Consider the following 22,207-nt stretch of genomic DNA (forward strand, 5'->3'; position numbering starts at 1 on the left):
AACCTCTGTCCCCAGCAGATGAGGAAAATGAAAGGCAATATTACTCATCCTGTTGCATCTACACGACTCCTGAAACAGAATGCTACGGGCACCAGTGACACAGTCACAACAAAGTTTATTGCAATGAGAGGTAAGGCAAACCTATCAATCGGGACCGACACTCTTGACCAGAGTGCGGTCTCCAACAGCCAGGACACAGAGTTTTTATAGCCGACCACATTGTCTTATTATCACCTAGGAATAGAATGAAGGAATAGTTCCCAGGTAGAAACAGTTCAAACAGGCCCTTGCCCCAATCCAATCAGACACTAATCACATCCCTTGATTGATAGGATAAGGCTGTTATCTCTTAACCTATAGTGTTAAAACAAAGCTGTTATTTCTTAAGGCTACAGATTAGCCCTACACTACAAGTTAACCCCCTTTTCTTGTCCGTGAATCAATCCCTTGATTCTTCATTAGGAACTAAGCGGACATAGTTGAACCTAATCATTTACCATCTTGCCTCTTGACATACTGTACTAACCAATTGATAATGCATGGGCCGATAGTTAACCCAAGAAGTAACAATAGTAGTGGCCCAGCTATGGTGGTAAGCAGTGATGTGGGCCAGGGGGACCAAGAGTGATACCAATTATTGCTGGCCTCCCTGGCACATTCCCTGGCTCTAAGATTGTTCCTTACTAAACTGAGAGTGTCTCAAATTGCTCCGGAATTGTTGGCATGAGACATTATGCACCAACCCTGCCCTTAGAGGTCCCCTAGGGTTAAAATTCGTTGTGAACCCCAAGGGCACAATGACATCATTCGGAGGCCCCAAGCGTGCCCAGTAGCTCAGAATGAGGAGAAAATAGATGAGCTGGTGTTGGGTTACATTTTCCTTGGGCCTCACATTGGGGGTTCAGGGTTCTAAGGAGAGTAATTAGGGTGTCAAGGTCCCGTCCTGTTAACCAGGGGGCTAGTGCCTCACAACCCCATTTGGCACAGTGGTATTGGCCCTCTCCTTCACATTCATTTCTTCTATTTGCATCTTAGCCAAATTTCACTCTAGTGCCCTATTTCCACATCCGCAATTTTTCTCCCCAATGTTCCTGAGAGCTCTTGCCCAGGTTTGCAACCCCCATTCTTCTCCTACCAGTTCACACAGGTCGAACAAGAAATAAGGCATAGTACGAGAGGCGTTAGACGTTACCACCTTCCCTGTGACAGTGTCTGAGTTCCCATTGGATGGCCAAAAAGACAAGGGGTGCAGTTCCACACAGTCTCCCAAGCTTATTATACAAACCCAGACAAGTATTATTATTCCTGCATCAGTCTTATCTTTAAAGGATCCTCTGGGTGCCTTTTGACCTTCCATCACTGTTCATTCTCTGGCCCCGTATCAGTCCTAGGTGTTTCTGCCTCCACGCAGTTTTTCTTAACCTGAGAGTGACGAATCCAGGTTCGGACACCGTCTATCTTCATGGCTGTTGGTGTAGTCAGGATCACGGTGTGCAGTCCTTTCCAGCACTGCTCCAGGGTTTGAGCTCATGCCTCTTGACCCAAACTCAGTCTCCTGGTTGAAAGGGGTGGGGAAGAACAGGAGGATGGGCGAAGGCTTTTTTCAAGGCCTTAGTTGTTTCCTTTTGTACAAGATGCAGGGCCATGAGTGAAGCCAACAAGTGGTCCTGTTCTAGCTGTTCTTTTATGTCGACCCTAGCCTCGGCAAGGTAGGTGGAGGTCTGCCAAATAAAATTTCGTAAGGGGACAATCCCTTGAGTACAACGTGCACGCAAAAGGGCAAAAGGCAGAACATCAACCCAATTTTTGCCAGTCTCAAGGGACAATTTGGTTAAGGTCTCTTTTAGAGTCCAATTCATCCTTTCTACTTGACCCGAGCTCTGGGGTCTATATGCGCAATGTAATTTCCAATCTATTCCCAATGCTCTAGCTAGACCCTCCAATACCTGTGCCATGAAGGCCGGGCCATTTTCCGATCCTATGCTCAGAGGCAGCCTGAATCTAGTAGTTTTCAGTAAAAATAGATTTCAGTAAAATCTACTTCCCAAAACCAGCCTGGCTCAGTTCCTCTCTTTTAGCTTCTGAAAGCTTATTTGCACCCTGATTTACTTGGGCACAACTCACACATCTTTCAACCATCTCCTCAATCTCTTTTCCCAGGCCTTGGACCCTGAACTTTTCCCCCGCGCCAATTCCTCCATCTTTGTTTTTCCCAGATGAGTCCCTTGGTGGAGCAGACACACCATGCGTCACCCAAGTGCCACGGGTAAGAGTAGCTTACCTTCAGGATCCTGAAACCACTTTCGTCCCGGTATTATACTTCCTGCTTTTCTTCAAATCCACTCCAAATCTTTAGGAGTGTAATTGGGCTCCGGCGGAAGCAGGGGGTCTATCAAGATCAGTAGTGCCAAAGCACTTTTACTTTCAGTTAAGGCAGCTTCCCAGGCTGCCGCATCAGCCAGGCGGTTTCCGACTGCCTCTAGGGAGTTGCCTTTTTGAGGTCCCGGGGAGTGCATGATCACGAGTCTCACAGGTTCCCAGATGGCTGTTAGAAGGTCTAGAATTTTGGCTTTTTGATGTCCTTGCCCTCCGCCGTGAGGAGGAGGCCACGCTTTTGATAGATGGACCCATGCACATGTGCAGTTGCAAAGGCATAGCGGCTGTCCATATAAATATTAACTGACTTGTTTTTACTGAGTTTCAGGGCTTTAGTTAGTGCGATGAGCTCTGTGCACTGGGCTGAGGTTCCCCAGGGAAGGCAAAAATGTAGAGGGGGACCTAGTCCTTCAGGCAGCAAAGTAGCTGGGTTTAAGGCTCAGGGGGCACAAAAACGTATCTGGGGCTGGTCGAGCATCAATGCCTGATACTGGGTAATCCGAGTATTTGATAGCCACCATTCTGGGGGAGCCCGCAGTAAGGCCTCCACTTCATGGGGCCCCATAACAGACAACGTCTGTCCCAGGGTTAGTTTATCTGCGTCTTTGACTAGTAGCACGGTGGCAGCAATCTGTTGAATGCATGTGGGCCACCCAGAAGCAACTGGGTCTAGCCTTTTGGATAAATAGGCCACTGGTTACTCTGGCGTTTACTGCTCTCAGGTCTTGAACTGGCTGAAAATTGGAAGAGTTAGACTTTTGGACAGGCAGAAGTAGAGTATTCCATGGTGACTTGCATGGGGTCAGAATGCCCGAGTTGTGCAAATGCTTGATGTGAACAGCGATTCCCCACCTAGCCTCCCGGGGCATAGAATATTGTTTTAGTCTTACTGGAAGTGTGGACACCTTAAGTTCCACAATTATTGGGGCTTGATGAATCACCAGTCCAGGTGGATTGGTCTCGGCCCATACCTGGGGAAAGTCTGCCTGGAGACTTTTAAGGAGGGGATTGACTGTGTGAACATTTTCATTGGGCACCGAGGTAAGTAGGCCCTCTTCCCCAAGTGGCACAGTCACCATCCCTATTGTTGGGTCATCCTGGCCGATTTTAACATGCATACCCCCTTCAGTGAATCTCAAAGAAGCAGTTTATGTAATAAGTCTCTACCCAGTAATCCAGGGTAGGGGCATTCAGGCATGATTAGGAAAGAATGTGTAACAGTTTTACGGCCTAAATCTACTTGTCCTTCAATGGTCCATTTACAAGTTTGGGACCCAGTCGCTCCTTGCACCAGGGTTGCTCCTTGCCTGGTGGGGCCAGGATCTTGTTTTAGAACTGAAAAGGTTGCCCCAGTGTCCACCAAGAAAGTCTTAGGTTGGCCCCCTACATTAACAGTAACCAACGGCTCAGAAGGGGCCACCAAGCGTGGCCCCATCAGTCAGAATCAACTTTCATTATCGACACCTGGGGTGGCCGTGTTTTACGCTGGGCTAAGTTGGGGCAATCCTTTTTCCAGTGTCCCTCTTGCTTGCAATATGCACATTGGTTATTTTCCCTAGTGGTGCTCTAACCCAACTGACTTGTTTTTGTTTTTGTTTTTCTTTTTGCCAGACCAGAATTCTTTGGTCACTTGGGGTCCCCTTCCCTCGCGGGCATCCAGGATGGCCGCTACCACCTGAGTCAATTTTTTTGTCTGTCTCTCTTCCTGCGAATCCCTATTGTTAAAAACTTTTTGGATTATTTCAACTAACTCAGATAAATTTTTTTCTTCGAACCCATCTAATCTTTGCAATTTCTTCCGGATGTCTGGGGCTGCCTGTGAGACAAAGGCCAGGTTTAATGCCCCTCTATTTTCAGGTGCCTCAGGGTCAATAGGGATAGAGGTACGGTACGCTTCCATGAGCCTTTCTAAGAAGGCTGAGGGGCTCTCCTCGGTCCCCTGAACTACCTCAGTTACCTTAGATATGCTTGTGGGCCGGCGGGTAGCCACTCGGAGACCTCCCAGTAGAGTCTGGCGAAATAGGGTCAATGATCGCCTACCGTGAGGAGTGTTTGGATCCCAATCTTCAGGGTGCAAGGAAGGAAAGATTTCCATGAGTAAGGCGGGATCCTTGGTGGGATGCCTGTTTGGCCCCATCACCAATTTTTGGGCCTCGCGACGGATCTCATCCCATTCCTTGGTACTGAAGAGAACCTGCAAGAGCTGCTGGCAGTTATCCCAGGTTGGCTGATGGGTCACAAACGTAGTTTCAAGGAGAGAAATTAATGCTTGGGGTTCTTCTGAGAACGGGGGGCCCTGAAGCCTCCAACTATAAAGGTTGCTAGTGGAAAAGTGCACACAAACCATAAAGGGTTGGACATCACCCTGCAGGGGTGGCCCTGGCTAAAGGGGTAAGGCAGCGGGAGGGGGGATGGAAGGAGGTTCCTGACCAGGTGTGAGACGGGCTCAGGGGAGTGTCCCGACTTGGGCTTGCCTCCTGGTCTGAAGCATCCGGACCCGTATTCTCCAGGCGAGAACTATAGGGCCATTTACAAGTTTCTTATTCTTCCTCCGGTGCAGATGGTAAAGGGGGCGGCTGCTTAGTCCCATCAATATTCTTATCAAGTGGACAGCCTTTAAGTGGCAAAACCTGTGCTTTAGGGAGGTGAGGGGGAAAGAAAGGTTTTAGCCAATCTGGAGGGTTTTCGATGAGGGTTCTCCATGCCTCAATGTATGGGATTTGATCTTCGTGCCTAGAATAGACAATAGCATGAACCTTATGTACCAGAGTAAGGTCAAAGGACCCCTGCAGAGGCCATTCAACCTGAAAGCTGGTCCATTCCACCTCGCAGAGAGTTCGAAGGACTGGCTTCTTTTTTTTTTTTTTTTTTTTTTTTTTTTTTTATTTATTTTTGGGACAGAGAGAGACAGAGCATGAATGGGGGAGGGGCAGAGAGAGAGGGAGACACAGAATCGGAAACAGGCTCCAGGCTCCGAGCCATCGGCCCAGAGCCTGACGCGGGGCTCGAACTCACGGACCGCGAGATCGTGACCTGGCTGAAGTCGGAGGCTTAACCGACTGCGCCACCCAGGCGCCCCGAAGGACTGGCTTCTTGACATGGAAGCCGAGAATTGAGGCAGCTTTCCCATAGTCCTGGAAATGGGTTAGTATGAGACTCAGAGGGGTGGGGGTACTCTGATTTTGACCCATGACAAAGATAGGCAAAACTGAGAAGGACGCACAATCAACAGAAAGAAAACAATTAAGACAAAACCGAGAATGATGCACAATCAACGGAAAGAAAATAATTAAGACACGAAGAGAACACAAGTTCGAGATCTCGAGGCCAGTAGGCCGCAGCAGCCACATAAAAGTAGGATCCTTTCTAACAGAAACCAAACCAAATGGGACCCACTGGCATTCTGGTAGGAACCCTGACTCTGGGTCTATAGCCGCGTCTGGCACACCCTTCTTGAGTAATTCAAATGGCGCACCCCAATCCTTACCTCTCCCAATCCTGAGCCTCCTTTCAGGGGTCAGCGGAGCAATCCGAGGAAAGGGCCCTGTTTCAGACCTTTAACTTTCCCAGCCAATGCACCAAATGTTGCATCCACACGACTCCTGAAACAGAATGCTACGGGCACCAGTGACAGTCACAACAAAGTTTATTGCAATGAGAGGTAAGGCAAACCTATCAATCGGGACCGACACCCTTGACCAGAGTGCGGTCTCCAACAGCCAGGACACAGAGTTTTTATAGCTGACCACATCATCTTATTATCACCTGGGAACAAAATGAAGGAATAGTTCCCAGGTGGAAACAGTTCAAACAGGCCCTTGCCCCAATCCAATCAAACACTAATCACATCCCTTGATTGATAGGATAAGGCTGTTATCTCTTAACCTATAGTGTTAAAACAAAGCTGTTATTTCTTAAGGCTACAGGTTAGCCCTACACTACAAGTTAACCCTTACAGTCCAAGGTCACTTTCCAGGTCACAGCCAACCAACCCAAAGGTTTGTCTTCCCAGATCCCAACTGTGGACCTGTGCCCTGGCCACCTGGTCACCTGGCTTCCCAAGCTCCTCGTACTGTCCATTGTTTTTCTGGTGTGTGTTTTCCCTCTGAGTGCTGGATTGAGACCATTTTATCTAAAATTCAGAGTTTTTAAGGATGCTCTTGGAAACCAGTCTCCATTTTCAGTGCAATGGTATTCCTCCTTCCATTGTATCCCCAGGTCACAGATAAACAGCTCTTTCATCCTTCTGAGCCGCTTTGATCATTGGTGCCTTTATCCCAAATCTATACCCAGCCAGTCTCACCCTTCTGGAGTCCTCGTGAGCCCAGACTCTGTACGAGTAATCTGTGGATCAGTCTGACATACATATGCTTAGCCGGAGTCATAAATGCCTTCATTATCCTGGACCACCCAGCTAATATTTTGTCTTCAATATGAATGCCTGGCTCCACAATAGCCCTGTTGTTCTACACCCTTAGGCTGTGGCGAAGCCCAACCATAATCTCCCTGTTCATAAAGGACCCACAGGGTTCAGATTATCCTTTCTACTTTTGTGAGCACTTGTAAAATCCTTTGGGAAATCAGTGTAGTTTACAGCAGTGTCTTATGCCACTCCTCTCTCAAGCTCCTCCTGGCTGTTCGTGGGGGATTTCCAAGTGACCCTGCGCACCACACACAGAGTGGCCTCCAGCGCCTGCCTCTGCCCACGTGCCAGGTCTGACTCGGGGGCTCAGGCTCCTGCCATATTCCCTTTCTGCCTCTGTCATCCCTCCTAAAAGGTGTTTATGTCCTTCACACATAACAGAAATACAGGAGGACATGAGAGAGAAAAGCCACCAGCCTAATGAAACTCATACAGTATTGACCCCCTTCCATCCTGCCTCGACATAGGAGGAAAACAAGAGGAGATGCCTGCCTGTGCAGACAAAACCCTGCCCTGGCTGTTTATTTTCCTGACAATAAAAATGCCTCTTTGTTGTTTCCAAACTGTTGCTGAAAATTCTGTGTTAGATGCTGAAACAACTTGTGTCGAATTGTCCACTGTTACTTTGTTTCTCAGTGTTGTCTGTGGACATGTGACATTGGCATCACCAAGGAGCATGTTGGAAAGGCAGAATCTCAGGTCCCTTCCTAGTGTTACTGAATCACAATCTGTAGTTTAAGGAGATCCCCAGGAGATCAGAGCCTGAGAAGATCTTCTTAAAAAGCTAATTGGCCAGCTTGTTACAACGAATGGGAAAGGGCTTGTGGTTTTCTGGGCCTTGTTGGCAGTTTCTAGCATTCTAGAATTTCCTAAAGGGTTGATTCCTTAGCGGTCCTGGTGGGAAGAAAGTAAAGAACACCGTCCAGTCTGGGACACAGAGTGTGTATTTAGGGCTGGGGTCAGGTGACATAGGAAAGCCACAGCTGATATCAGTCCTCCATGGCCTTGGGAAAAGCCACCAGCAGTCACCCATCACACAACTCCTGGAGGTGACAGCTGTTTTTATTAATCTTAATAAACCTCAATCACATGCCATGAAAACATTTCTATTTAAAATGTTTCCCTTTACAGAGGTGGTATTTGTTCCTTCTCTTTTTAGACCAGTTTTTACACACACACACACACACACACACACACACACACACATATCCAAATACATACTGTCAACATGGACTACCAGAGAAATAGAAGGGAAAAGCTTTAATTCATACGATGCCATCTCCACCAAGCATTACTCAGTTATGACTCTCCAGGAGAAGTCAAGTTAACGTCACTATTCTCGGGGTCTCTCCTTTGCTCTGCTTCCTCATTTCCCTCTAGACCAGAGGCTCCAAACTGAGGGAGATTTTGTTCCCAGGGGACATTTGGCAGTGTTTGGGGACATTTTCGGTTGTCGTAGCTAAGGATACAGAGGTGCTGCTGGCATTTGGTGGGTAGAGGTCAGGGATGCTGCCAAATGTCCTACCACACAGAGAATGGCCCCACAATAAAGAACTGTCTGGCCCAAAATGTCAAAAGTGCTACAGTCAAGAAGTTGCTTCCAGACAGCTCCTGGTCTAACCATATTCCACGGCCATCTTACCGTTTATCCTATAATGAGATCCCACAACCTGCCCTGCCCAAGCATAGCCATCTCTCTCTTTCCTTGGGGAAGATGCAAGGGGCTTAATAATAATCGTATGTCATGTATATTAAATGTTTAACCAATCCAGGCATGGTTCTAGGTGCTTTCCAAGTACTTGCAGCCATTACTCTTTATAGCAAACCTGGGGGCTACTGTTATTATGTCATTATTATATCACCCCCATTCAACAGAGGAGGAAACTGGGGCCTAGAGAATTGAAAACTTGCTCAGGTCCCCCTGGAGCCAGGATTTGCACCCAAGTCGATTGTCTCCAGAACCCTCCTCTTAACCACAACACCATTTCACCTGAAATACTAAATACTTGCCAGGGAACTGAGGATGACTTTCATAGGTAGTTTGTTGCCTACCTGTCAAGACTTCAGGAGACCCAGCTCTGTGGACAAGGCCATTCCTTCTCAGGAGAACGTGCTCTTTTTTACACATGTGGCCTCCCCCCAGAAGCCAGGTCAATCATGGGAAGTAAAAAAGGAAAGAACCAGCATTCTTTATGGTAAATCCAGAGGTGAGGAAGTTTAAAATGTCTCTGCCTGCATTTTTCCCTTATTATGCAGTAGGCAGTGCGCATGTGGGTGAGATGAACAGAATCAGGATCCCCCAGCTTGTGGCAGCTGATGGAAAAAATAGAGAAATAGTCTGAAATCTGGCAGCCTGACTTGTAAAAGGACCAAAGAATGAGCGAGTGGTGGTGATTGTTTTATTAGTGTCTGAGTAAGAGTGTGTAATGCTGACTGATCTGAACTGAGAAGTTCCATTCTTTCTGGGAGAAAGACTTATACTCACTCCACTTGAGGAAAAGATTCAAGAGAAACAAGGATTTTATTTTGGAATAGAGATTTGCAAAAATACCAGCCCCTTTGAGTGTTTCGCCAGCCACAGGGCTAAGTAGGCCCTTCCTTTCTGCCCCACCCTGTGCCCACAACCCCTCCCCAGCCCACACTGCAACCAAGACAATACTGGTGTTTTACAAAAGACAATCAAAAACAGTGCAGAGTAAGTATGGTTATCCACCAGCTTTTATGGAGAAAAATTAAAGTTCAAGTATTTAAGTAATTTAATACAATTTCTTTTACTGGCATGGGCAGAATTGTTTTTGATGATAAGAATGTCAACCAACACCAATAATAATGCCAACCAGGAATGGACCAATTTTTGAATGTCAGGCACTATCCTCACAGTTTTATATTCATATCTCCTTTAAACCACAAAACAACCTTGCCACCATATGGAAGAATAAATTGAGGTTCAGAAAGGCATAATAATTTTCCTAAAGTCACACAGCTGGCCAGGTGGCAAGGTTGTTAATTCATATGTCATTCTAATGAGCAGGCTGTTCTGTGGCCCCCTTGATCACTTACAATGCCATTAAGATGCTTATAAATTGGGCGCCCACAATCCAATGGCACCGATATTGTAGCTTCTTCCTTCTCTCAGTCTCTCAGTCACTCAGTAACCTTCCCACATTCCTGGACCATAAGTCTGCTCTGTGGAGAACAAAGTTGCCATGGAAGGTGCTCTGATTGGGCAGTATGTTGGGTACAGCCACTTGGGTCAGGGACTCTCAGGGGAGAAGGGAGAATTTTGTTCCCTTAGAAAAAAGAAGACACACAGAGTTGCCTTGCCCTCAGGCAAAAGGGGATTGAAACAAAAGTACCAGGAAGAAGAGAACGGTAGAGGAAAAGGAAGAATTTGCCATCATTATTTTGGTATTTTTTTCCTGGGATGCTTTACCTCTGTCTTAGTGGATTTGGGCTGCCATGACAAAATACCAGAGTCTGATTGGCTTATAAGCAGAAACTTATTTCTCACAGCTCTGCAGGCTGGGAGTCTGAAATCAGGGTGCCAGCACAGTTGGGTGAGGGCCATCTTCCAGGTCTCTGACTTCCTGTCGTATCATGAGGTGGTGTAAGGCGCAAGGGAGCTTGCTCAGATCTCTCTTATAAGGGCCCTAATCCTATTCACGAGGACTCTGCCGTAATCACCTCCCAAAAGCCTCACCTCCTAACCAAAGGTTAAGTTTCAACATATGGGGAGGGGGACACATTCAGACTACAGCAACCTCTGTGTCAGTGGTTCTCAAGAAGGGGATGATTTTGCCAATTAGGGGATATTTGTCAATGTCTGGGAACACTTGGATCACAGCTAGAGGGTGAGGGGCAGTACTACCGGCATCCAGCAGGTAGAGGCCAGGGATGTTTCTGAGTATCACACAATGTACAGGACAATCCCACACAACACAGAGCCACCTGTCTCAAAATGTTGGTAGTGCCAATGTTGAGAAGCTCTGCTCTAGCTTCGTGAGCACAGATCTAGCACAGGATATTTGGGCCAAAACCACAACTTACCATGAACCTTGAGAAAAGCATCCTTCACTTTCGCCTGGCCCCATTTCTCTCTCTGTCAGCAAATGAATGGGGATTCAGAAATTTACAGACCCTCTTTGTTCCTCATCCCTGAATCTGAACATAAAAGGAAAGAAATTGATTCCCAATGCTCACGGGATCACAAGTCCATTGCACATTGGCAGATACCATCGAAGTTGTGACTTGTTTACTTTTCCTTGTGGAAACAGGAATCTGAGAAAAAAGTTAGTCCGGCAAACTATAGGGGGGAAAAGGAAACGGGAACATTCCAGAAAGATTTTTCAGGGGTTACCTCACTCTGATGTGGCTAAAGTAAAATGTACAACTTTTAAAAGAAAAGTAAAACATGAAAACCCCCAACAAACAACAGATGCCGTAGGTGTTGTCTGGGGACCTGGCAACCTGGGGACTTTGGCAACCTTGTCTTTGCAAGCTGAGAAAGATGCAGCCCGGCTGGGAGCCCCAGAGCAAGGGACTGCCTGCTGGAGGAGCCCCACCCTGAAAGGAAAGGCCAGGCCTGGCACCTGCGCCTAGCTCAGTCTTTGGCCAGGGGCCACCCCCAGAATAGCTTATAAGCCAATCACACTCCTGCACAGCATCTCCTTTCCTAAATGGGGAACTGAGTTGTGTCCCAGGCTTGATCCCTAGAAGCAGACCCTGAGACAGGGTTTTGTGTGAAAAGGATTTATGATGAAGGATTCCCAGGAAAAACCTGGAAGTGGGATAGTACACCACAGAAGGGAGCAAAGCTAAACCAGGTGAATTCTCGGGGGAAATCCCACTGAGGGTTACTTTGGCTCAGGCCTGGTGAGGGCATGCTGGGAGTTGACCAATGCGGGGGTGGCAGACCCAGTCTCCACCCCTGCACCACCCCGTGCCTGCCCTGGGTGAGTCACTTGTCAGGGCTGCCCCTAAGGGCAGTAAATTCCCAGGCACTTCTGTTTTCTGCTCTGCAGGCAAAGTGAGTTCCCACAGTTTAGGGACAGCCCTGCCAGAGACTCAGGCTGGCTGTAGGAGGTGAAAACATCTCAAGGGTAGGTGTGCTTGAAAACGTAAAGGGCCAAGGAGCTCCGACAACACCCAAACCAGACTGAAACCCAAATTTATAATGATTGAGGCAGAAAAGGAAAATCAAGAATGGAACCAATAATTTTTAACGTTTGCATAACTATTCACTTAAAAGTCAATCTGACATTTAGTTTTCTTTAAAAATACCAGGGACAGGTAGGGAAAGGTTAGTAAAAGAGCACAAACTTTTAGCTATAAGATAAACAAGGTCTGAAGATCGAATGTAAAATATGGGGACTACAGTTGATAATGTTGTATTATTTACTCGAAATTTGCTAAGAGGGCAGAGCATAAATGTTCTAGCCAAAAAAAAAAAAAAAAAAAGATAAATATTTGAATTGATGGATGTGTTAATTAACTAGATGGTAGGAATCCTTGTACACTGTATCTATATATCAAATCACCACAATGCACATTTTAAGTATCCTATACATTTATTTGTTAGTTATACTTCAATACAGGTGAGATGCCTGCCTGAGATATTGGAGGGGCCATGCAGACACAAAGACTGGTCAGAGTCTTCCTTGAAGAGTAATATCTATGGAAAGCAAATAAGCCAAGGGGGTGGATGGGAAGCCACTTGCTTCACGAACAAATTCAATGTATTTCCCATAGTTACAGTAATGGACTTTGCCTTGGTGAGGCCTTTGGGTTGTGAAAAACAAAGTCCATCAGTGACTTCAACAGGCAGAAGTTATTCTCAAAAGGCTTTACCTCAAAGTAATACTGCAGAAGCTTGTTTACAGACTTAGTTTTCTTCCTTTCGATGTTTTTCCCTTTGGATCTCTAGATAGAAGCTTCCAGAAAGAAATTTTAGATCTCTTATTTCTTAAGTTCTTGTAGGAGTGGGAAATGGATCAAAGATGTCTCTGCACCACAAATCAAGGATCAGATCTGGATTTCTTACAATGAGTTTGATCATTGTTGATAGTGGGACCAGATAATTGATCCAAATGCTGTCCCCCTTGACATCCCAGTTATCTGTCTGGATGGTTTGTGAGCTTCACCAGAAATTGTCAAATCTCCACGAGTACTATATAAGCACATGTGGTATAACTCAATCTGCTTTTTCTTTTATTTTGTTTATTGTTCCTTATTTGCTTTTTGATTTTTTAAAACCGTTTTGAATATACAGAATAATTGAGAAGGAGTACAAAGAATTCCCATATAGCCCTCTGACCACACATTCCCTGATCATTGACATCTTACACTAGTACTAGACATTTACTACAATTAATGAACCAATATTGACACTTTTTTCTTTTCTTTTCTTTTCTTTTCTTTTCTTTTCTTTTTTTTTTACTGTAGAAAGAGAGAGAGAGTGTGAGCGGAGAGGGGCAGTGGGAGAGAGAGAGAACCTCAAGCAGGCTCTACACTCAGTGCAGAGCCCGACTCAGGGCTGGATCTCACGACCCTAGGATCATGACCTGAGCCGAGATCAAGAGTCAGACATTCAACTGACTGAGGCACCCAAGTGCCCCCCACACATTCTTATTAAACAAAGTTTATAGTTTATCAGGATTTCCTTAATTTTTAACCTAACATCTCTTTTCTGTCCCAAGATCCCATCCAGGACACCACATTACACTTTGTCATCCTGTTATCCTGGGCTCCTCTTGACTGACAGTTTTTCAGACTTCCTTTGTTTTTGATGACTTTGATAGCTTTGAGAAGTTACTGGCCAGGTATATTGTAGGATGTCCCCCTATTAAGATTTGTCTGGTGTTTTTCTCATCATTGGAATGGGATTATGGGTTTTCAGGAGGAAGGTCACAGAGATGAAGTGCCCTTTTCTTCACCTCATATCAAGGGCACACACTATAATCACAAATATGATTGCTGATATTGCCTTTGAGCACCTAGCTGAGGCAGTGTGTGTCAGGTTTCTCCATTGCAAAGCTCCTCTTTTATTTCCTCTTTCCACACAGTGCTCTTTGAAAGGAAGTGCTGTGTGCAGCCCATACTTAAGGAGTAGAGAGTTGTCTCCACCACCTTGAGACTGGTATATCTACATAATCTACTTGGAATTCTGCCTGGACGATTTGTCTCTTCTCACCCATTAATTAGTTGATTCATCATTTACTTATATCAGTTTGGGTTCAGATACTTATTTTTTTATTTTACTACTGCTTTATTTAATACCATTTTATTTGTTTTGTTGCTCATATTGTTGTAGCTTTGGCCACTGGGGGCTCTTTCAGCTTTCAGCTGTATTCTATGGTCTTTTGACATTCCCACTTCAGCGTGTTATATTTTTTAGTGCTTACTTATTTTATTTTTTTTAATTAAAAAACATTTTTTTGAGAGGCAGGTGGGGGAAGGAGCAGGAGAGGGGCAGAGAGAGGGGGGTACAGAGGATCAGAAGTAGGCTCTGCTCTGACAGCAGTGAGTTTGGTGGGGGCTTGAACTCACAAACTGAGTTGAGGCAAAGTCTGATGCTCAACTGACAGAATTACCCAGGGTCTCCTTTAATTTTTTTTTTATGTTTATGTATTTGCTTTTGAGAGTGTGGGTGGGGGGGGGGGGGAGGGAGAGAACAGAGAGAGAGAGAGAGAGAGAGAGAGAGAGAGAGAGAGAGAATCCCAAGCAGGCTTTGCATTGTTAGTGCAGAGGCCCACACGGGGCTTGATCCCACCACCTGTGAGATTATGACCTGAGCTGAAACAAAGAATCAGTAGTTTAACCAACTGAGCCACCCAGGTGCCCCAGATGCTTACTTATTTTATAGCACTACAAGGCTCCAGACTCATCTGGTATATTTCCCACCCCAGTTATAAAATGAGCCCTGATTCCTTTTATTGGAGAATGGTATTAGAAACCAAGATGTGGGCAATAGGTGTTCTTATTATTAAGGGTATTATTGCTTCTAGGCCATCTCAAGTGGAGAGAGCAAAGAAATACATGTAAACACATATGTAAACATGTGTATTTATACTGAGTTAAAACATGAGTTCTGGGGTGCCTGGTGGTTCAGTCGTTGAGTGTCCAACTTCAGCTCAGGTCATGATCTCACGGTTCATGGGTTCGAGCCCCGCATCGGGCTCCATGCTGACAGCTTGGAGCTTGGAGCCTGCTTCCGATTCTGTGTCTCCCTCTCTCTCTTCTCCTTCCCTCCTTGCACTCTGTCTCTCAAAAATAAAAATAAACATTAAACAAACAAACAAACATGAGTTTTTACTGACCTCTTTAACTACAAGCTATTACCATGTGGCTCATTCCAGCCTCCTCTTCTTGTTCATCTGTAAATTCCCACTCCAACAATGAGAAACTGGCTCCCATCATCACCATGCATTGGCTTAATTGTTCAGTTCCATATACATGTATAGCAGTATCAGACTTGTTAAACTATCCCCTATGGAAAACAAGTTTTTCAAATAGAGTACAATGGTTTTGTGCATTTCCTTGTCCCTTTAGAATTACAGACTCCATTCATCTCTAAAGTGACTAAGGTCAACACCTTCCCTTACACCACCACCCCCCCCCCCAACACTCTCTCCAGTGAAGTTATTTCATATTAGGTAGATTCATAGATTTCATAGTACAGTTAGATTCTCTTGTCATAGTACACATTTTCTCTTGGGATTCTGCTTAATTTTTTAAAATTTTTATTTAATTTATTTTTTTATTTTACATCCAAGTTAGTTAGCATATTGTGTAACAGTAATTTAAGGAGTAGATTCCTTTATGTCCCTTACCCATTTAGCCCATCCCCCTCCCACAACTCCTCCAGTAACCCTCTGTTTGTTCTCCATATTTAAGAGTCTCTTATGTTTTGGTCACCATCCCTGTTTTTATATTATTTTTGTTTTCCTTCCATTATGTTCATCTGTTTTGTCTCTTAAAGTCCTCATATGAGTGAAGTCATATGATATTTGTCTTTCTCTGACTAATTTCGCTTAGGATTATATCCTCTAGTTCCATCCACATAGTCGTGAATGGCAAGATTTCATTCTTTTTTATTGCTGAGTAATACTCCATCATATACCACATCTTCTTTATCCATTCATCCATCAATGGACAATTTGGGCTCTTTCCATACTTTGGCTATTGTTGCTAGTGCTGCTATAAACATTGGGGTGGATATGCTCTTTCAAAACAGCACACCTATATCCCTTGAATAAATACCTAGTAGGGCAATTGCTGGGTTGTAGGGCAATTCTATTTTTAATTTTTTGAGGAACCTACATACTGTTTTCCAGAGCAGCTGCACCAGTTTGCATTCCCATCAAGAGTGCAAAAGAGATCCTCTTTCTCTGCATGCTCACCAACATCTGTTGTTAATGTTAGCCATTCTGACAGGTGTGAGGTGTTATCTCAGTGTGGTTTTAATTTGTATTTCCCTGTTGATGAGTGATGTTGAGTATCGTTTCATGTGTTTGTTGGCCATCTGGATGTCTTCTTTGAAGAAGTGTCTATTCATGTCTTTTGCCCATTTCTTCACTGGATTATTTGTTTTTGTGGTGTTGAGTTTGATAAGTTCTTTATAGATTTTGGATAGACCAATTTCCCTGATGAACATGGATGCAAAAATCCTCAACAAGATATTAGCCAACCAGATCAAACAATACATTAAAAAAATTATTCACCATGACCAAGTGGGATTTATACCTGGGATGCAGGGCTGGTTCAATATCCACAAAACAATCAATGTGATTCATCACATCAATAAAAGAAAGGGCAACAACCACGTGATCCTCTCAATAGATGCAGAGAAAGCATTTGACAAAATACAGCATCCTTTCTTGATGAAAACTCTTAAGAAAGTAGGGATAGAAGGATCATACCTCGAGATCATAAAAGCCATATATGAAAGACCAAGACCCAACGCTAATATCACCCTCAATGAGGAAAAACTGAGAGCTTTTGTCCCTAAGGTTAGGGAAAAGACAGGGATGTCCACTCTCACCACTGTTATTCAACATAGTATTGGAAGTCTTAGCCTCAGCAATCAGACAACACAAAGAAATAAAAGGCATCTAAATTGGCCAGGAGGAGGTCAAACTTTCATTCTTTGCAGATGACATGATACTCTATATGGAAACCCAAAAGATTCCACCAAAAAACTGCTGGAATGGATCCATGAATTCAGCAAAGTGGCAGGATATAAAATCAATGCACAAAAATCAGTTGCATTCCTATACACCAACAATGAAGGAACAGAAAGAGAAATCAAGGAATCAATCCCATTTACAATTGCACCAAAAACCGTAAAATACCTAGAAATAAGTCTAACCAAAGAAGTGAAAAATCTGTGCACTGAAAACTACGGAAAGCTTATGAAAGAAATTGAAGAAGACACAAAGAAATGGAATAATATTCCATGCTCACAGATTGGAAGAACAAATATTGTTAAAATGTCAATACTACCCAAAGCAATCTATGTATTCAATTCAATACCTGTCAAAATAACACCAGCATTCTTCACAGAGCTAGAACAAACAATCCTAAAATTTGTATGGAACCAGAAAAGACCTCAAATAGCCAAAGCAATCTTGAAAAAGAAAACCAAAGCAGGAGGCATCACAATCCCAGACTTCAAGCTATATTGCAAAGCTGCAATCATCAAGACAGTATGGTACTGGCACAAGAAGAGACACTCAGATCAATGGAACAGAATAGAGAACCCAGAAATGGACCCACAAATGTATGGCCAACTAATCTTTGACAAAGCAGGAAAGAATATCCAATGGAATAAAGACAGTCTCTTCAGCAAGCGGTACTGGGAAAACTGGACAGCAACATGCAGAAGAAGGAACCTGAACCACTTTCTTACACCATACACAAAAATAAACTCGAAATGGATGAAAGACCTAAATGTGAGTCAGGAAACCATCAAAATCCTCGAGAAGAAAGCAGGCAAAAACCTCCTTGACCTTGGCCGCAGCAACTTCTTACTCAACACGTCTCCAGAGGCAAGAGAAACAAAAGCAAAAATGAGCTATTGGGAGCTCATCAAAATAAAAATTTCCTCCACAACAAAGGAAACAATCAGCAAAACTAAAAGGTAACCTATGGAATGGGAGAAGATATTTGCAAAAGACACATCAGATAAAGGGATTCTGGTTAATTTGCGTCAGATTTGTAAATTTGAAGTAGTTTTTCTCTCCCCTTCAGATTGCATCAAACAGAAAACACAACTAGAAAAATCATTTTCACCAGTAATCCAGCAATATAAAAAAGTTGGAAGGTGTAAAGCAGGTCACGTGTTAAGAAGATTGACAAATTGTTTAATTCTTATGTAACTATGTATTCAGCTTTCCTTTGAATCATAAAATGATAAAAGTGGTCACTACCTCTCAAGGTTTTTGTAAGATTTAAATGAGTTTAATACACCTAGCATCCTCAGAACAGATAATAGCACCTAGAAAATGCCCCTGTTATTATTGCCACCAACAAGTATTCAGTGGAAGAGCACTGTGGCATGATTAACACCTTAAAAGATCATTTTGGAAACTGAAGGTAGGAAGTTAAGAGGCTATTGTTGTTAGAAATCTGAGTGAAGGATAGGGGCAGAATGGGGTCAAGCAAGGAGAAGAGGGAGAAGATTAGTTGCCACTGGATATGATGAGCTATAAGATAGAAAGAAAAAAGTGAAGGATAATACATAGTGTTTGTCTTAAACAACCAGGTGCCAGAATAGTAGTGCCATTTACTGTGGGGAGAAGACTGAGGGCCTTGGTTTGGATAATCCTGAAAGCAGAGCCTACAACAAGGACATAGGTGCCCAGAGTTATTTGGAAGGTGGTCCCAGGAAACTAGAGTGAGGAATTAGTGATCTGGAAAGAGAAGTCTAGAAAGGATGTGTCATTTGGCCATTATTGGGATGACCTATGGGGATGAGTCATCACTATGGGTCACTGAATTCAGTCCTACTTTGGATTCTCTGTGTAGGACATGCCTCAGAGTTGTTCCACCAAAGGATAAGGGGTTGGGATGTTTACCCACCAGCCCCTACTCTCTTTTGTGGAGGGGTGCTGCTAGAGGCACGAACTTCCCCTACTCCTTTTCCTTTCAGCACTTGCTGTGTATTATGTGGGCTTCCATGGCATTGAAGAAAGCTGGGGCAGAAAAGTGCAAAGGTGCTATGATGGCAGAAGCAGGAAGCTCTTGGTGTCCACTGTCACTGCAAGAACATCAGAGATGGGCACAGGCACCCAAAAAGTTGGCTATCCTGAGAAAGAGCAGGATGCCAAAGGTATGGTAGAATACAAATTAAGGCTTTTAATTTTCAATTCAATAATTATTTATTGATATGTATTATACATAGAGTATTCTGCCTAGGTGCATGGGAGATAGACATGGGATAGACACTACAGAGAGTAAAGTCAGGGTCCCTTCTTTCAGGAAATTGTATTTAGTAATATAATGTAATTTAAAGTCTTATGACATGATGTGACATGCTTTAGAGCACTGGTTTTGGAGTCACACATGTTAGGGTTAAGCATGCCATTTTCAATCTAGGTGAACTTAGGATATGTTACTTGATCTTTCTGAGATTGTTTCCTCATTTGTAAAGTGGGATGGCATTAGTTCCCTCCTCAGGAGTTTGTGTTGATACTACATGCAATGATGGACACAAGGTGGCAAGCCCAGGGTCTGGCACAAGGAAAGCACTCAGTAACTATTAGCTGCTCTTATTGTTGCTGCTGCTAAGAAGAGAGTACAATATTTGTCATGATCATTACAATGCAAAAAGATTTTCATAAGGAGGCAAAATCTTATTTCTTAACCCTCTCCTAATTCATTCTAGTTACTTCTAGAATTGTAAGAAAGACAAACAATAGGCCTAATACATGATTACTTAATAAGTTCTTTATACCTACGAAGTGAAGAGTCACCCAAAAGGAATCATTTAAAAACATTTCACTTTCACTCAGTCTTATCCCTTTCCAACCTGAGTTTATTCATTATAGCATTAGAATCCCCCATTTGTTTTTTTTAAATAACTTTTAAGTTTATTTATTTATTTTGAGAGAGAGAGAGAGAGAGCAGAGGAGGGGAAAAGAAAGAGGGAGAAAGAGAAGCCCAAGCAGGAGGAGGGGAAAAGAAAGAGGGAGAAAGAGAAGCCCAAGCAGGTGCCTCACCATCAGTGCAGAGACCAATGCGGGGCTTGAAACCAAGAACCATGAGATGATGACCTGAGCTGAAGTCAAGAGTTGGATGCTTAACTGGCTGAGCCACCCAGGCATGTCAATCTCACATTTGTGTCAAGAAGTGGACTATATAAAAAATTTTTTCACAAGAACTATCACCCAAACTACCATTATTTAATTTCCCTGATGTCCTTATAGCTTATCTTTATCATTTTTAGTCTTTCCTCTGTAGATTGAAGTCAGTGGCTCTCAATTTAGAGGTTATATGTGTGCATATATTTATATATGTATTTAAATGAGTGTGTTTAAGTGTGTGTGTGTGTGTGTGAAAGAGAGAGAGAGAGAGAGAGAGAGAGAAGCTGTATCAGTTACCCACCACCATGATTATGCTGCATAACAAACTATTACAAAACTTAGCACCTTAAAAAAGAAGCATTTATTTTTTCACATGTCTGAGGTTCAGTGATTCAGACTTGATTAGGCTGGACAATTCTGATTTAGTGGGACCCACTCACAAATCTGGGGGACAGTTGGTGTTGGTTGATCAGAATGGCCATGGACCTAGCTGGAATGACTGGGGCATTTGGACTCAGCTCCACACTCCTCATCCTCCAGCAGGCTAGCTACAGCATCTTTTCATGGTGAAGGCACAGGAGCAGGACAGGAAGAGAAAATGGAAAAGTGCTCTCTACATGCATCATATCTGCTGACATCCTTTGGCCAAAGCCAAATCAAAGGATGGGAACAGAGACTCACCTTTTTAGTGAGACAACTGAAAAGGCACATGACAGAGGGCCTGGATACAGGGAGGGGTAGAGTTCTGAGGCCATTCTCACCATCTGTCATGGGATAAGTATCAGAGCCATTGTGGGAATGTTTTCTAATTCCCCACATTTCCTCCCTCTGCCACAGGGACCCTGACACACTCTGGTCACCCCACATTGTTGGGTGGGAACCACTTCCTCACAGGCTCTATACAAACAAACCTTCCTCTCAGACCCATTCAGATTCCATGTGTGTCATGGACTTCCATTCGTACAAGAATTTTTGACTGTGTTTAATAACGGAAATACTTATGGGACAATGTGCTAGGTCTGGGGACCCAGAAATAAGTAAGAGCCTGTTGCTGGCTCCAGGGTACATGAGTGGTGGAAAGAATAACATGACAAACAATTCTAATGCAAGACAGCAGGGGACATAATAAAGGACAAGGCAAAGTGCTATAGTGGCTGGGAGATTTGGTGGAAAGACTTTTTTTCATTCATCTATATGTTCTGCTTTTACTTCCAAATGCAGTTTGAAAAATAACCTCCAGTTTCTTCAACAGATATGGAGCAAGGAAAAAAAAGAAGATGGTGTTGGTGGGAATGCAGACTGGTGCAGCCACTGAAGAAGATAGTATGGAGAATCCCCCAAAAAATTAAAAATAAAGATATGATCCAGTAATTGCACTACTGGATATCTATCCCAAAAATTCAAAAATAATAATTTGAAGGGATACGTGCACCCCAATATTCATAGCAGCATTATCAACAATAGCCAAACTATGGAGAGAGCCCAATGTCCATTGAGAGAGCCCAATGTCCATTAACTAATGAATGGATAAAGAAGATATGGTGTATATATATATATATATATATATATATACACACACACACACACACACACACACACACACACACACACAATGGAATACAATTCAGCCATAAAAAAAGAGAATGAAACCTTGCCGTTTGCAATAACATGGATGGATCTAGGGTATAATGCTAAGTGAAATAAGCCAGTCAAAGAAATACAATTACCATATGATTTCATTCACATGGAATTTAAGAAACAAAGCAAACAAATGAAAAGGAAAAAAGAGAGACAAATCAAAAATCAGACTCTTAACTATAGAGAACAAACTGATGGTTACCAGAGGGGAGGTGGTGGTAGGAGATGAGTGAAATAGGTAATGGGGATTAAAAGTAAACTTAGCTTTTTAAAAATTTTTTTAAAATTTTATTTGAGTGAGAGAGGGAGTGAGTGAGCAGGGGAGAGGGACAGAGGGAGAGAGAGAATCCCAAGCAGCCTTCACAATCAGCACAAAGCCCAACACAGGGCTGCATCCCACAACCTTGGAACTGTAACCTGAGCTGAAATCAAGAGTCAGACACTCAACGGACTGAGCCACCCAGGAGAC

The 22,207-nt window shown here is 43.7% G+C and overlaps 1 long non-coding RNA gene across 1 annotated transcript; it reads left to right on the forward strand.

Annotated features, from left to right (window-relative positions):
• The first annotated feature begins 2 nt into the window (after positions 1 to 2).
• Positions 3 to 21,462, forward strand: LOC144615809 (uncharacterized). Its single transcript, XR_013554422.1, has 4 exons — positions 3 to 130; positions 2,161 to 2,266; positions 18,948 to 19,127; positions 21,353 to 21,462. It is a non-coding gene; the product is annotated as an uncharacterized LOC144615809 (long non-coding RNA).
• The last annotated feature ends 745 nt before the right edge of the window (positions 21,463 to 22,207 follow it).

This window comes from Panthera onca, chromosome A3 (genome assembly GCF_046562875.1).
Source record: "Panthera onca isolate mPanOnc1 chromosome A3, mPanOnc1 haplotype 2, whole genome shotgun sequence".
NCBI classification, from domain to species: Eukaryota; Metazoa; Chordata; class Mammalia; order Carnivora; family Felidae; genus Panthera; species Panthera onca.